Here is a 12,844-nt window from a genome sequence, read left to right as displayed (position 1 = left end):
AAATGCTCAATATCACTATCAGAGAAATGCAAATCAAAACCACAATGAGGTATCATCACCTCACACCAGTCAGAATGGCCATCATTCAAAAGTCCACAAATGACAAATGCTGGAGAAGCTGCAGAGAAAAGGGAACCCTCCTACACTGCTGGTGGGAATGCAGTTTGGTGCAGCCACTGTGGAAAACAGTATGGAGATTCCTCAAAAGACTGAACATAGAGTTACCATATGACCCAGCAATCCCACTCCTGGGCATATATCTGGAGGGAACTCTAATTCAAAAAGATACATGCACCCTAATGTTCATAGCAGCACTATATACAATATCCAAGATATGGAAACAACCTAAATGTCCATCGATAGATGACTAGATAAAGAAGAAGTGGTATATTTATACAGTAGAATACTACTCAGCCATAAAAAAGAAATAATGCCATTTGCAGCAACATGGATGGACCTGGAGATCATCATTCTAAGTGACGTAAGCCAGAAAGAGAAAGAAAAATATCATATGATATTACTCATATATGGAATCTTAAAAAAAAAAAAAAGACAAACGAACTTATTTACAAAACAGAAACAGACTCACAGACATAGTAAACAACCTTCTGGTTACCAAAGGGGAAAGCAGGTGGGAAGGGATAAATTGGGGGTTGGAGATTTGCAAATACTAACTACTATATATAAAATAGATAAACAGGTTTCTTCTGTACAGCACAGGGAACTATATTCAGTATCTTGTAGTAATCTCTAATAAAAAAGAATACAAAAACAAATATATGTATGTATATGTATGCCTGAAATACTATGCTGTACACCAGAAATAGACACATTAAAAGCTGACTATATTTCAGTTAAAAAATATATATATGAGTATCTTATATTTTTACACCGAGGATCTTTGCTGAAAGATTTCACAAACTCCAAAGTTTTAGCTGATTAAAAATTGCTCAATGAACACGGGGCACTAAAACTTAAGGGCAGGTACTAGACCTTGCTCGCCACTACATTTGCAGTGCTAAACACACAGTCTGATACATGGTAGACGCTCAGTTAACAGAATGGATGGATGGATGGATGGATGGAATGAATGGTCATAGGATTTGCAGTCCTAAGATTTGGATACTATCCTATACTTAGCCATTATAAAGATGTGTGACAAGTCACTTTATGTCTTTGCTACTAGCTTTTTCTTTTCTATAAAATGAGGGAATTAGATCAAATATAGATAAGGTACTCAGATATTCGACAATTCAGAATGTGAACACAGTCACCGCAAAGCTATCTGCAGTCATCACTACGTACAGCAGGTAAGATGCTGTGGTGTGTGCTCACCTGTAGTATATCTAAAAGCGCAGGGATGCCTAATTTGAGAAAGTTTCACTCTGTCCTAAAAGAAACTGAGACCTAAATTTACCTAAAGTGCAATCCTGTGATCAGCAATGCACTTGGTGGCGCTTGCATAACCATTGCTTCAGGCAGGATTGGACCAAAATAGTAAGAGGAAAAGAATGAAGAAGCAATGTCACAATTCTAAGGAGAGAATCTTGACAAGTACAGGCTGCCGAGGAAGGAGGAACTGCTCGTTTGGGTGAGAGACATTAACTCTTTCAAACCATCAAAGACTTTGAGAATAGCTTTGAGAATAGCTTTGTAAGTGGACCTTCATGCTCTCAAAGCTTTTTGGTAAGAGGGTAAGTGTCTATCCTTCAGATCAGATGTTTATCTTCGGGGCAGATACATCCTAAAGATCCTGAGTACACAAAACACGATGGAAATGAGTCAGTTCAGAACTTGACAACAGTTAACAGCATAATAGAAATAAAAACACACGGACTGACACAGAATTGATTTCAGGGATATTTTAGGAATATCAGGGTATCTTATTTGCATTTATGTTTCATGTGCAATTAAGCGGGCAATTTCTCTGACGTTCTAGACAAACAGCTCTATTTTTATTAGATGCATACAATCCACCCTAAAGATGCTTTCATTGCTGGATAAAACTCTGCTGCCACTACGCCACACCTTTTAGTTTTAAGTGTCCTTTGTTGGAAATAATAATAAAAAATCCTTTCTATGTGCACATACACTGAGCTGTTAGACAGAGCTTCTTTGGTTCCGTTTTCCCAGTTCTGGGCAGAATTCTCCAGGGTCTTGGCAGTGCTGTGCACTGACAGATCTAACTCTGCTGGAAGTGACGAAGTGCTTTCAACTATGTTGGGACCAGACTGATTTCCAACTACCCTGCCCTCGAGAATAGCTAGAGTTCGTGCTGACTTTTGTGGAATGTGTCCTCTCACTGGCCTGAGATAAATAAAGCACCATTTTTCTAAAGGGATCTAAAATGTGGAGCATTTTCACAAGGGCCTTTTCTCATTTCTTGGCTGAGGAAATAATATGCCCGCCTCCTGTGGGCATCCTGTTATGCACGAGCCAGTGCTACTGACCCTCCCAGCTGAGGCGGGTGGATGAGCGTTTGCCTTTTCTACACAGGTTGGCAAGGGAGAGCTTCCCTCCCCTCATGCCCGCCCCTCAAGTGTGCGCTTCAACATTCGGGGGCGTCTCGGGAGGAGCCTGGGAAGTTAAGTGCATTCAAAACACGGTAATAGCCTGTCCCAAAGCCATAGGGAACATCTGTTGTCAACAGCAGCCTGAAGGTGCTTTTGCTGGACCGCAAAGGTTAAAGATACAAAATTATTTAGGACTTTTAAAATAAACCATGATTAAAACAGTAAACATATGCTATTCTTAGTGTCTGCCGAGTAAAGGGAGATGAATTTTTTCACTAGTCACATTGCTTGTTACACAAAGAAGTACATATACACACAAACACACACACACATATATATTTGCTTCGATACAGATGTTGAATAAAATGGAAAAATGGCTATTGAGTGAGAATCTCACCTGAAACCAATTCTTCTTTTAAAGGCAGTTCTTGGAATTAGCCATGGGAAGTCCCCTGATTTCCAGTCCAACGTGGCTTGGAAGCCCCATATCTCATACTGCTTGATTCCCAGAGAAGAGCGTGCTCTGGAAAGATTCTGTGACAGCAGCTGAGTTCTAAGCACAAGGCTCCTTATCCTGTTTTCTGGTTCTAAGTCCCGTGGAAGCACCTGGACCAGCTGTCCTCACGTCTGCACCTGTGCTGGGCCGGCTGTGTGTGACGTTGTCGAGCACTCTCGTGCCCAAAATCCCGATTCAATAGGCGTGGGGTGGGGATGATGAAAAGGGTCTTTGTCACCCCAACCTTAAGATGGCACCCTTTAATCATCACTCTTCGCCAAAAGGATGCATTAATAAAAGGTAGATTTGCTTCGTTATTGAAATAAATATCAGAGGTGACCTACTCGAAGGAAATCCATGCTTAGAGGTAGCAGACTTCAACAGGTTAATTATCCTGCCTACCTCTTGGGCCCTGGGTATGTTTATCATCCTTTGTATATGAGCTCAAATGTTTGAGTAACTTTCAAAAGCTCTCACCTTCCAGACAACCTTCTGCCCCTGACATTAGTGTGCAACACTAGCTACATTAGTCATCGACAGTGAATGGCATTGTCGTGACTCCAACGACAGTCAGGTCTGAAGACCTATCTGCATTTCTACCCTGGAAGCAGACTGAATGTCTGAGTCCTTCCAATATTTATATGTTGAAATCTAGTCTCCAGTGTGATGGTGTTTGGAGGTGGGAGCTCTGGAAAGTGATTAGGTCATGAGGGGAGAGCCTTCTGAATGGGATTCATGCTCCTTCCACCACGTGAAGTTATGATGGGAAGACCATCTGAGAACCGGGAAGTGGGTCTCACCAGATACCAAATCTGCTAGTAAACCTTCACCTTGGACTTCCAGCCTCCAGAACTGTAAGAAATAAATCTGTGTTGTTTATAAGCCACCCAGTCTATGGTACGTGGTTACAGCAGCCTGAACTGAGACTACCCCCTGAGCTCTAAAACAAATCTATTACCATTAGCTATGGCCAGTGAGTTTAAAAGCCTAGAGCAGGGGCTGGCAAACATTTCATGTGAAGGGCCAGAGGGCACATCACAACTCCACCGTGTGTGGAGCACCAGAGCAGCCACAGACGTGAACAGGTGCTCCATGCCGGCTGATGTCCAACAACACTTTATTTATGGATTCTGAAATTTGAATTTCATAGAATTTTCATGTGCCACAGAATATTCTTCTTCTTATGATTTTTTTCCCCCTCAACCACTTAGAAAAGTATAAACACCATTCTTTGTTCAAGAGAGATCCGCAGATAGGCAGGAGCCAGATTTGGCCCTCAGACGGTGGTTTGCTGAACTGAACTGGCACACTGAGGGGCTGAAGTCATGGCCAGAGCCCGGAGCCGTGTGAACTGAGCTTCTGTTCTGCTCTGTTGCTTACTCTTTGGTCATAAATTGCATTTCTGTCTCCAGCCCACCCACACCATGCAAATGTACTGGGGCCCAGGAAAGACATACGAGGTGTGTTGCAAAATCATTGTTCCTACAGACGCCCTATGTCTTCACCTTGCATTGCCCTGCACGGGACATATCACAAAACATCAAGTAAGCCCCAGATCTACCGTGGAACACGAGAGGCCCTGTGAAAGCTTCCCCTGTTTCTGCTTCAGCCCCCTCACGGGTACGTCTAGACTTGACAGAACGTACCTCCAAGAGGTCTTGCATAGCCTCGCCAGGAAAGCAGAAATAGAAATTTTGGAGGAAAAAAAAATTGTTTTTGGTCAGACTGCACATCTTGCTTGTGAATATCTATCTCTTATCCACATGGCAGAATTGTTTTAATCATCCACTTAGAGCTTATTAACAGAGTCAGTTCAGTTCCGGTCTTCTGCTTTCTTCCAACTAAGTAGCATGGAAGAGATGAGAGAAGCCGACAGTTAATAGAGAGCTGTGGATGTTAAAAGGTATAACCTATTAATATAGGGCAGCATTTCCCAAAGCGTGTTAGGCTGAGTGCTGGCTCTGTTAGATGTTCTGCCAAAAAAAGCATTTCAAGGTCAAGTTAAGTTTAGGAAACGTGGCGCAGAATCTCTCTTCTTTCTTGATGACCCTTAATGGGCATTATTAAAGCCTCTGAGGATTTCCACCATAAAACTGCTTAACTAGGTTAAGTGTTTCTCAAACTTAAGTGATCAGAGAAGCTTTTTCATCTTCACTTAATTGTTATTAACATCCCAAGAAATTAATGATCCACAGATGACATTTTGGGAAACACGGATATAGACGAGGTGGAAGAATGGAGAGGTTTTTAAGCAGGGGAGGGAGTCGTGATGCAGAGCAATCACTTTGGTGAGGACCAGACTTTTGGCGGTTTTTGTCATTTCAGGAGATTACCCAATATTCCATCCATGTGCTCAAGTCACAAAAACAGGAGTCAGATTTGTGGTGGTGGTAACCTCTTCAAAAATTATGAAGTGCACGTACAGTTTGTAAATAGCACGTTATCAGTTTTCACATCATTTCTCAACTCTCCCGTGGCAACTTTAAATCCTATGCATCGGGCACCCATTGTTTTGGATTACAAACATGCAGCTATGTCTGCTGAAGGCATTTATTCTTATCTTCTTTCCTCAGCTGCCCTTCACAGCCAATCTATCACCAAGTTCCATCAATTCCGCTTTGAAAATACTAAAAACCTTAGCTAATTTTTGTTTTATTTTTTCTCCCATGAAAATATAAGGATTATCAAGGTTCTGCAACCCCTTTAATGTACTTAACCAACCTTCCTCAAGCTACTTCTGAAACACGGAGTGGAGAGGTTACGCCTGTAAAGATATCATCTTTGTTCGTATGAAACTCTTCTAGGCAGGTTGACAGTTTTACAGTTCTTAGCTCTTTTTACCTATGTGTCTTTACAACAGCCTTTTAAGATGAACAGAATAGTAGATATTGTCCATTATCATTATTTTATCAGTGAGGAAACTGGGCATAGAGGGACTTTAACGACAAGTGTGCAGCAGCTAACTTTCAGTTGATGTCTCAGAGAACCCACCTGAAGTGTAGATTGCTGAGACAATGTTATATTCAGGAAGTGATGAAACAGGGCTGTGAACCTGGGCTCTGGGCTGGCTATGGAATTTGTAGGGTCTACTGTAAGATGAAAATCTGAAGACCCTTTTTGAAAATTACTTAGATAGCTGACAGTGACAACAGACTATTAAGCCCAGCAAGAGGCCCTTCTGACTACAGGGCCCCGTGAGCTGGCCCTGCCTGAGGTCTCTGGTCACTCAGCATTTGGGTGCTTGGGTACCAAGGAGGCTGTGAGCTCCTGAAATTGTAGGCAGAATGCTGTGTGAATGTGTCTAAGTCTGTCGATCCTATTCCATAGCTTTTACCAGATCCTTAAAGTGGCCTGTTAACAAAATAAAGCATGAAGGATGCCTCTTCAAGAGAAATAAATGTTCTTACAGAGACCAACCGGTGTCAGACCGGTGCCAACATGCATGTCCCTTCAGGAGACTGCGTTTGTAAATGCATGAGTTTTCCTGGATACACAAGAATTAATGCAGAAACAAAGAATTCTTCAGGCTGCCCAGATGTTGCCAGAAAGAAAGACACTCATGTATGCATCTTTAGAAGATAAAGAAGCAAAGAGTAAGCTGTTTAAGAGGACCACGCTCTTCACAAACCTCTTCACAAAACCCAGATATGAGCTATTTTGTTTATTTTCACCCCCTTAAAGGAAGCTTCTCCCTCTTCTATAAGTAGATGTCACAGTCCCTGTTTTATATAAAGGAGAAACTATCACTGTAAGATTTCCCAATGTATTGTGATTTATATCAAATTAATAGATGATTATAAAAATAGCCAACCCTCAGAAATAGGTGTAAGGTAGGAATTTGTTAGTAAAGCAGGTGTAGAAGAGACGCCCTCAGAAACAGGAAAAGAGTAAAATCCAAAGCTCTGCATCCTGAGAAATACTACCGATGGAATGCTGCATCTTCACTGGAGCGAAGCCTCATGGTCATCTCCTAAAACCCCATGGTGATCTCCTAGAAGTCTCACGCACTAGTATTCCTGAACGTGGATTTGGCTGAAAAGCCTGCTCCCGCAGTTTGAGCGGCTGCCTTAAAATGTTATTTAGTCTCTCTGCCCCTTTAGACAAAATATGCTCTTTGCCCAAATCTCCGACTCACATAAAGGAGGAGACAGGGAGATGGATAATTGAAACCACAGGGTAATGCTCAGATTTCCACGTGCACAGAGTGTCAAACTTCTCTTGATGCAACCTCCAAAAAGTAGAAAAGCACGATTCATTCGGGGTCCCTGGTCACTCTGCCGTCCCCACTCTTGTCCCCGCTCACGGCACAATGTGTGTGTGCAGGGGGGGCACCCTACAGGACTCAACCAGCCGCCAAAGCTCTTGCAGATCCAGAGAGAACCTTGGTTGCTCACACCAGGTAACCCATCCATCGGAAGAATACGTCTTCATAATCCTATCCATCCCGCAAGGTGAAAGGGTAGGAGGCTGGCAAGTGGGATGCTCTCCAGTGGTTTCTGGGAGGAAGTTGATCATTAATTCTTTCAACTGAAGGGAATTTGCCCCGCGGGTAGTCTTCCTCCCCAGGGGTGCCTGCAGCCTTCGGGCAAGCCGTCTACTCCACCTGGAATCTTCTGGTACCCGCTCCCCAGCTTCCTCCACGATGCCCAGGCCCCGCGGGAAGACGGGGAAAACTTCCAGCGGGGACAGACCTCGCCCGAGCCGCCCCAGCCCCTTTCAGCCTGGGTCCTCGGCGAGACCCCGAGTGGGAGTGTCCGGGGGTGCGCATCCCGGGGTGCGAGGTGGGGGACTAGGGGCGACGAGGCCGCGCTCCGGGGGCCGGGGAGCGCGGACCCCGCCAGTCCTGCGCGCAGGGAGCGCGGCTGCCGCGCCCCACGTGGCCCCGCGCTCTCCAGAAACAGCCCCCACCCCGGGGCGGGGGGCGCGGGGGCGAGGAGGCCTCCGCGACACCCGGGCGGGCGGCGCCCCTCCCGATCGGGCCCGCGGCGCGGCCCCCACGTGAACCGGGTCGGGCCCTTCCCAGAGCGGGCCCTTCCCGCCCCAGCGCGCCCGCCGGTGCCCCGGGGGGCAGCCCCAGGCGGAGCCGCGGGAAATGCCGGTCCTCCCCCGCCCGGCGCCCGCCCTTCCCGGGGCCCCGCGGGGCCGCCTCTCCTGGTCCCTCCCCGCCCGCGACCCCGCCGAGCCCTGCCTCCCGGCGCCCCCGGCCGGCTCCTCGGCCTCGCGGCGGGGCTGCGACCCCGCAGTACCTGCTCCTCCGGCGCGGGGCGGGCTCAACTAGTGGTCCTCGCGATGCCGGCCCTTCCCGAGGCTCCGGGAAGCGCTCCTGCCTCCGGGAAGCTGCTCCGGTCTTTCGGCTCCCAAACGCGACACTCTGTATATCCGGCTCGGAGACTGGGTGCGGGGCGGGAGGAAACCACCCTCCCTCCGATCTTGCCGTGGCCGCCGCGGCCTCGGCCTGGGGCGCAGGAGGCGACGGCCCTACAGGCCGCGGGGCGACCGCATCGTGGGCAGGGCGGCCGTGCGCGCAGGCCCGCCCCGCAGCTTCCATTCATTCAGCGCCCGGCAGATCCACTCGCTGTCACTCCCGGGTTGGGCTTTTTTTTTTTTTTTTTTTCAAATCGGTGGGTGAGGGGACAGGGAGCTGGAAAGGCGCCCCGCTATGGTCTGGAAAAGGAGCGCTCCCACACCTTGCAAGAGCGAGGGAGAGAGGCGAGGAAGGGACAGAGACAGAGACAGACAGGAGGGAGAGAGAGACGGTGGGAGGGGGGCTCGGGAGACACAGAGGGTCAAAGGTTCTAATCTGAACGCCTGGAGGGCACACCATTCCCCACCCAGTCTAGCAGAAAAGGCAGCCAAAACGCGAATTTGCTCAGCTCGTCCGTACCGCGCACCCAGGGGGAGGGACGCTCCTGTGTCTGCTCCAGGCTCTGCGGAGGCGCCCCGCAATGACCGACCGGCGCAGTGTCCTTTTGAAAATCCAGGAGGGGCTGGAGGCGCCGTTTATTCATGCCCAGGGGGTGAGGGCAGAAATCCGGCTCTGTCTGCGTCGGGGGCAGGTGGGAGTGGATAGGTGGACAGGAGGCTAGAGAAGATCAGAGATGCGGCTGCAAACACAGCAGCCGGCCAGCTTTGCTCAGCAGCGCTTCTCCAGATTTTTCTTTTTCTTTCTTTTTTTTTTTTTTAAGACATTTTGCTTATAAGCCTGGTAGCTTGGGGTGGGGGTAGGGGTGGGGCGGAATTGCTTTGGTCACTGTTACATTTTAAATGGATTAACTGGATCTGTCCTCAGGGAAGACTTGCAGAGGGACAGACAGTCACTTGAGTGGCGCTGGCACAGTCCTCAGCCAGGAAGTGCTGAAAAACGGCCAACGCCCAACCTTAATTCCTTGGACAGGTAGACGGTAAATTCCCCATAAAAATGCTATGTTAAGACAAGTCAAAAAAGAATATTGCTCTTTGTTCTCCTTATCACAACAATCGATATACAAATAAATAAATAAAATTTAATTCGTGGAGATTGGAGTTAATAAGAACAATTTCTTGCATTTAAAAAAAAGTCCACACCCATCTTGAATTCTCATCTGTTGCACTCTCTTCAATTAAATGTATTAAGCAAAATATAGCCTGAAGATACTGTGGCTAATTTTCTCTGGTGACTGCCTGAAAGCAAGAGAGACAGAAAGAGTTAGGACCCAATAAATACACTCTTCATTACCCCTCCCGGCACTGGAGAGTATGTGTTCTCAAAACGCGTATGACAGCACTTGAAATGATACTGTCCAGTGTGGTGAGAAACTGTTGAAATCACCCATTACACAGCAGACAGAAGGTAAGTTGTTACAACTCTTTGGAAAATAACTGGCAACAGGGCTTAAAATATTTAGTCACTCACGTTTTTCAATTGTTCTGAATCTTCTGATATAGAATTCCCATTTCTTAGAATGTATCCAAAGAAAATAATTCACAAAAAGGGAAATGACATATGGACAAAGTTACGGGTTTATTACATCATTGTTTATAAGCTAGACAATTAAAAAAATGCTTTCAGTAGAATATTGATAAATACAATGCAACATTATGATAGGTTACAAAATCACAATTTTATTTGCACCATTTAAAGTGATATTTATATATTGAAAATGGGTTTGTTTGCCAGGACTGCCTTATCAAAGTACACAGACTGGGTAGCTTAAACAGAAATTTATTATCTCGTAGTTCTGGAGGCCAGAAGTTCCAGATCAAAGTGTTGCCAGGGTTCTTCTGAAGGCTGCAAGGGACAATCTGTTTTATGCCCCCTACCTAGCTTCCAGTGGTTTGCTGGCAATTTTTTGGCTTTTCTTGGTTTCTAGAAGTTTACCCCTGATCATTACCTTCCATCTTCACATGGTGCGTGTGTGTGTGTGTGTGTGTGTGTGTGTGTGTGTATCTGTGTCCAAAGGTCCCCCTTTATAAGGACGCCTATCATACTGGCCTGGCGCTCACCCTAATGGCCTCATCTGAACTTATTACCTCTGCAACAACCCGATTTCCCAATAAGGTCACATTCTGAGATACTTCAACATGTGAATTTGGGGGGTTGGGGTGATGAAAGGCACAAATCAACCCATGAACATATAATAGCAAAAAAAGAGGCAGTGTAGTGGGTTGAATGGTGGCTCCCCAAAAATGTCCTGGTGCAAATCCCTGGAACCTATGAATGTTACCTGATTTGGGTAAGAGGGTTTCTGTATGTGCAGTGAGGTTAAAGATCTTCAGGGGAGATCTTCCTGGATTATCCAGTTGGGCCCTTAATCCAGTGGCAAGTGCCTTTATAAGAGAAAGACAGAGGGAGATGTGAGACATGTACATACTGGGCAGAGCAATTTGAAGACAAGACAGAGAGTGGAACGATATGGCAAAAAACCCAAGAAAGCCGAGGAAAGCAGACGGCCACCAGAAGCTAGAGAAGGAGAAGGATTCTGCCCTAGGGCCTCCAAAGGACAGGGGCATGGCCCGCACACACCTTGAGTTCAGACTTTCAGCCTCCAGGACTGTGAGAGAATCAAGTCCTGTCATGTAAGCCACCCAGTAATTTATTACAGCCACCTGAGGAAGACAACGCCGGTAATTTGTCGGAGGTAGAATTCTATGTATTTACTTTTTAAATTTTTTCTTAAAAGAGAGATATAGTTCAAGACCATTTCAAGAAATCTCAAAATGCTCATCCACTTTTGATGGGATGGGCAGAAGACTTGCTAACGGTTTTATCATCTTGCAAATTAAACTCTCCAATACGTGCAAATGCTGCTAAATCTGCAAAGGGTTCTGAGCCTGGGAAAGGGGTTCTATTGTTCTGTGTCCTCCTGAAAAAAAGTTTCTTTTGTTTAGCACAGGGAACTATGCTCAATATCATGTAATAACCTTTAAAGAAAAAAATATGAAAATGAATATATGTATGTATATGCAAGATGGGACATTGTGCTGTGTAGTGGAAATTGATACATTGTAATTGACTGTACTTCAATAAAAAGAAAGAAAAAAACCAAATTCAGCTCCATGCTGGTGTGATTAGAGACCATCTCTGGGGTTGTATCTTAAAGCCATGGTTGCTCATGGTCAATGCTGAAAAATAGATTATTACAGTAACTGACCTTTCCTTTCAAAGTCTTCTCTCCTTCGCTCCTGCTCAATGACTTTTACCATTTTATTCGACCATATAAAGTAAAAGTTTCTCTGTCAATCTGCCTGGAGGTTTTTATTTAAAATGCAAAATACCTATAAAATACGCAAGACCTAAAATAATATGATATGTCAGATCATTCTAATGACACCCTAAATTTGGAGATTGTGAATAAGCCCAGTGTTCCAAAAGAGAGTTGTCATTGCCCAGTGTGCCTGAAATAAACTCTAGTTCTGTTGACTGAGAGTTATCATGGAAACAAAGAGGTTTGACTCTGATGTACAGGAGAATCATAAAAATATAGTGTTCTAGAACTGGAAAGCTAGTCCTCTGGGCCCACCCTCTTACTTTATAGTGATGAGGACTGGACTTTACGTCTTGTCTAAGGTCACTGTATTAGTTTTCTGTTGCTGCATAACCAGTGACTCTAATCTTAGTGTTTTAAAACAATACCTATTTATTATCATCAAAGTTCTGTAGGTAAGTCATCTGGACATGACATAACTGGGTTCTTTGCTCAGGGTCTCACAAGGCTGAAATCACACCGTCAGCCCAGGCTTCGATCTCATCTGTGGCTCAGGGTCTTCTGAACTTCGTTGGTTCTTAACAGGATTTAGTTCCTTGCAACTGTAGGAATGAAGGCCTCATATTCTTACTCTCAGCTAGCGTTTCCTTCCAGCTCCTACAGCCCATCCTCCAGTCCTGACCACCTGCACTCTCACAGCATGCGTGTTTGCTTCTTTAAAGTCAGCAGAAGGAACTCTTTCTTTCTCTCTTCAAGTCTCTGAGTACAACCCAACTGTGTGAGGGCCAGTTAGGATTAACTCAAAATCAAATGATTTGGCGCCTTCATTTGCATCACATAACATCACAAGAGTGAAACCTATCGTAGGCACAGTCCTGCCCCTTCAGAGGGACGGGATTATCCAGAGCATCTAAACTCAACCATCCAATCGCAGGATCCTGCTTATCTTGGCCACTTACTTCGATGGTAAGTAGCAGCAGCAGCAGCAGCAGCAGAGTGTCTCCTGCTCCCTTGAGGAGTCTCTGTGGCATAAGAAAAAGTGTTTTTCATTATCTGGCCATTTTATGAGGCAGCGAGATATGGATTTTTTACAGACTTTTTCCCTTGTCTTCTTTTCCCCTATGGAGATAAAAAAGTTGTATAACTTCTCT

The 12,844-nt window shown here is 45.4% G+C and overlaps 1 protein-coding gene across 2 annotated transcripts in view; it reads right to left on the bottom strand.

The window, feature by feature from the left end:
* Nucleotides 1–9,075, bottom strand: part of FAR2 (fatty acyl-CoA reductase 2) — a 123,168-nt gene extending 114,093 nt beyond the window's left edge. The window contains exon 1 of one of the 2 annotated variants that reach the window (XM_031443864.2): nucleotides 8,894–9,075. The gene's annotated coding sequence lies outside the window, so the exon portion shown is untranslated. Of the gene's footprint in view, nucleotides 1–8,255; nucleotides 8,615–8,893 lie in introns of those variants that run through there. The other variant, XM_010997608.3, reaches the window with a different exon arrangement.
* Between the last annotated feature and the right edge of the window lie 3,769 nt (nucleotides 9,076–12,844).

This window comes from Camelus dromedarius, chromosome 25 (assembly GCF_036321535.1).
Source record: "Camelus dromedarius isolate mCamDro1 chromosome 25, mCamDro1.pat, whole genome shotgun sequence".
In the NCBI taxonomy this organism is placed as follows: Eukaryota; Metazoa; Chordata; class Mammalia; order Artiodactyla; family Camelidae; genus Camelus; species Camelus dromedarius.
The sequence above is the reverse complement of the archived record's forward strand: the minus strand, read 5'-3'. Positions and strand labels throughout refer to the sequence as shown.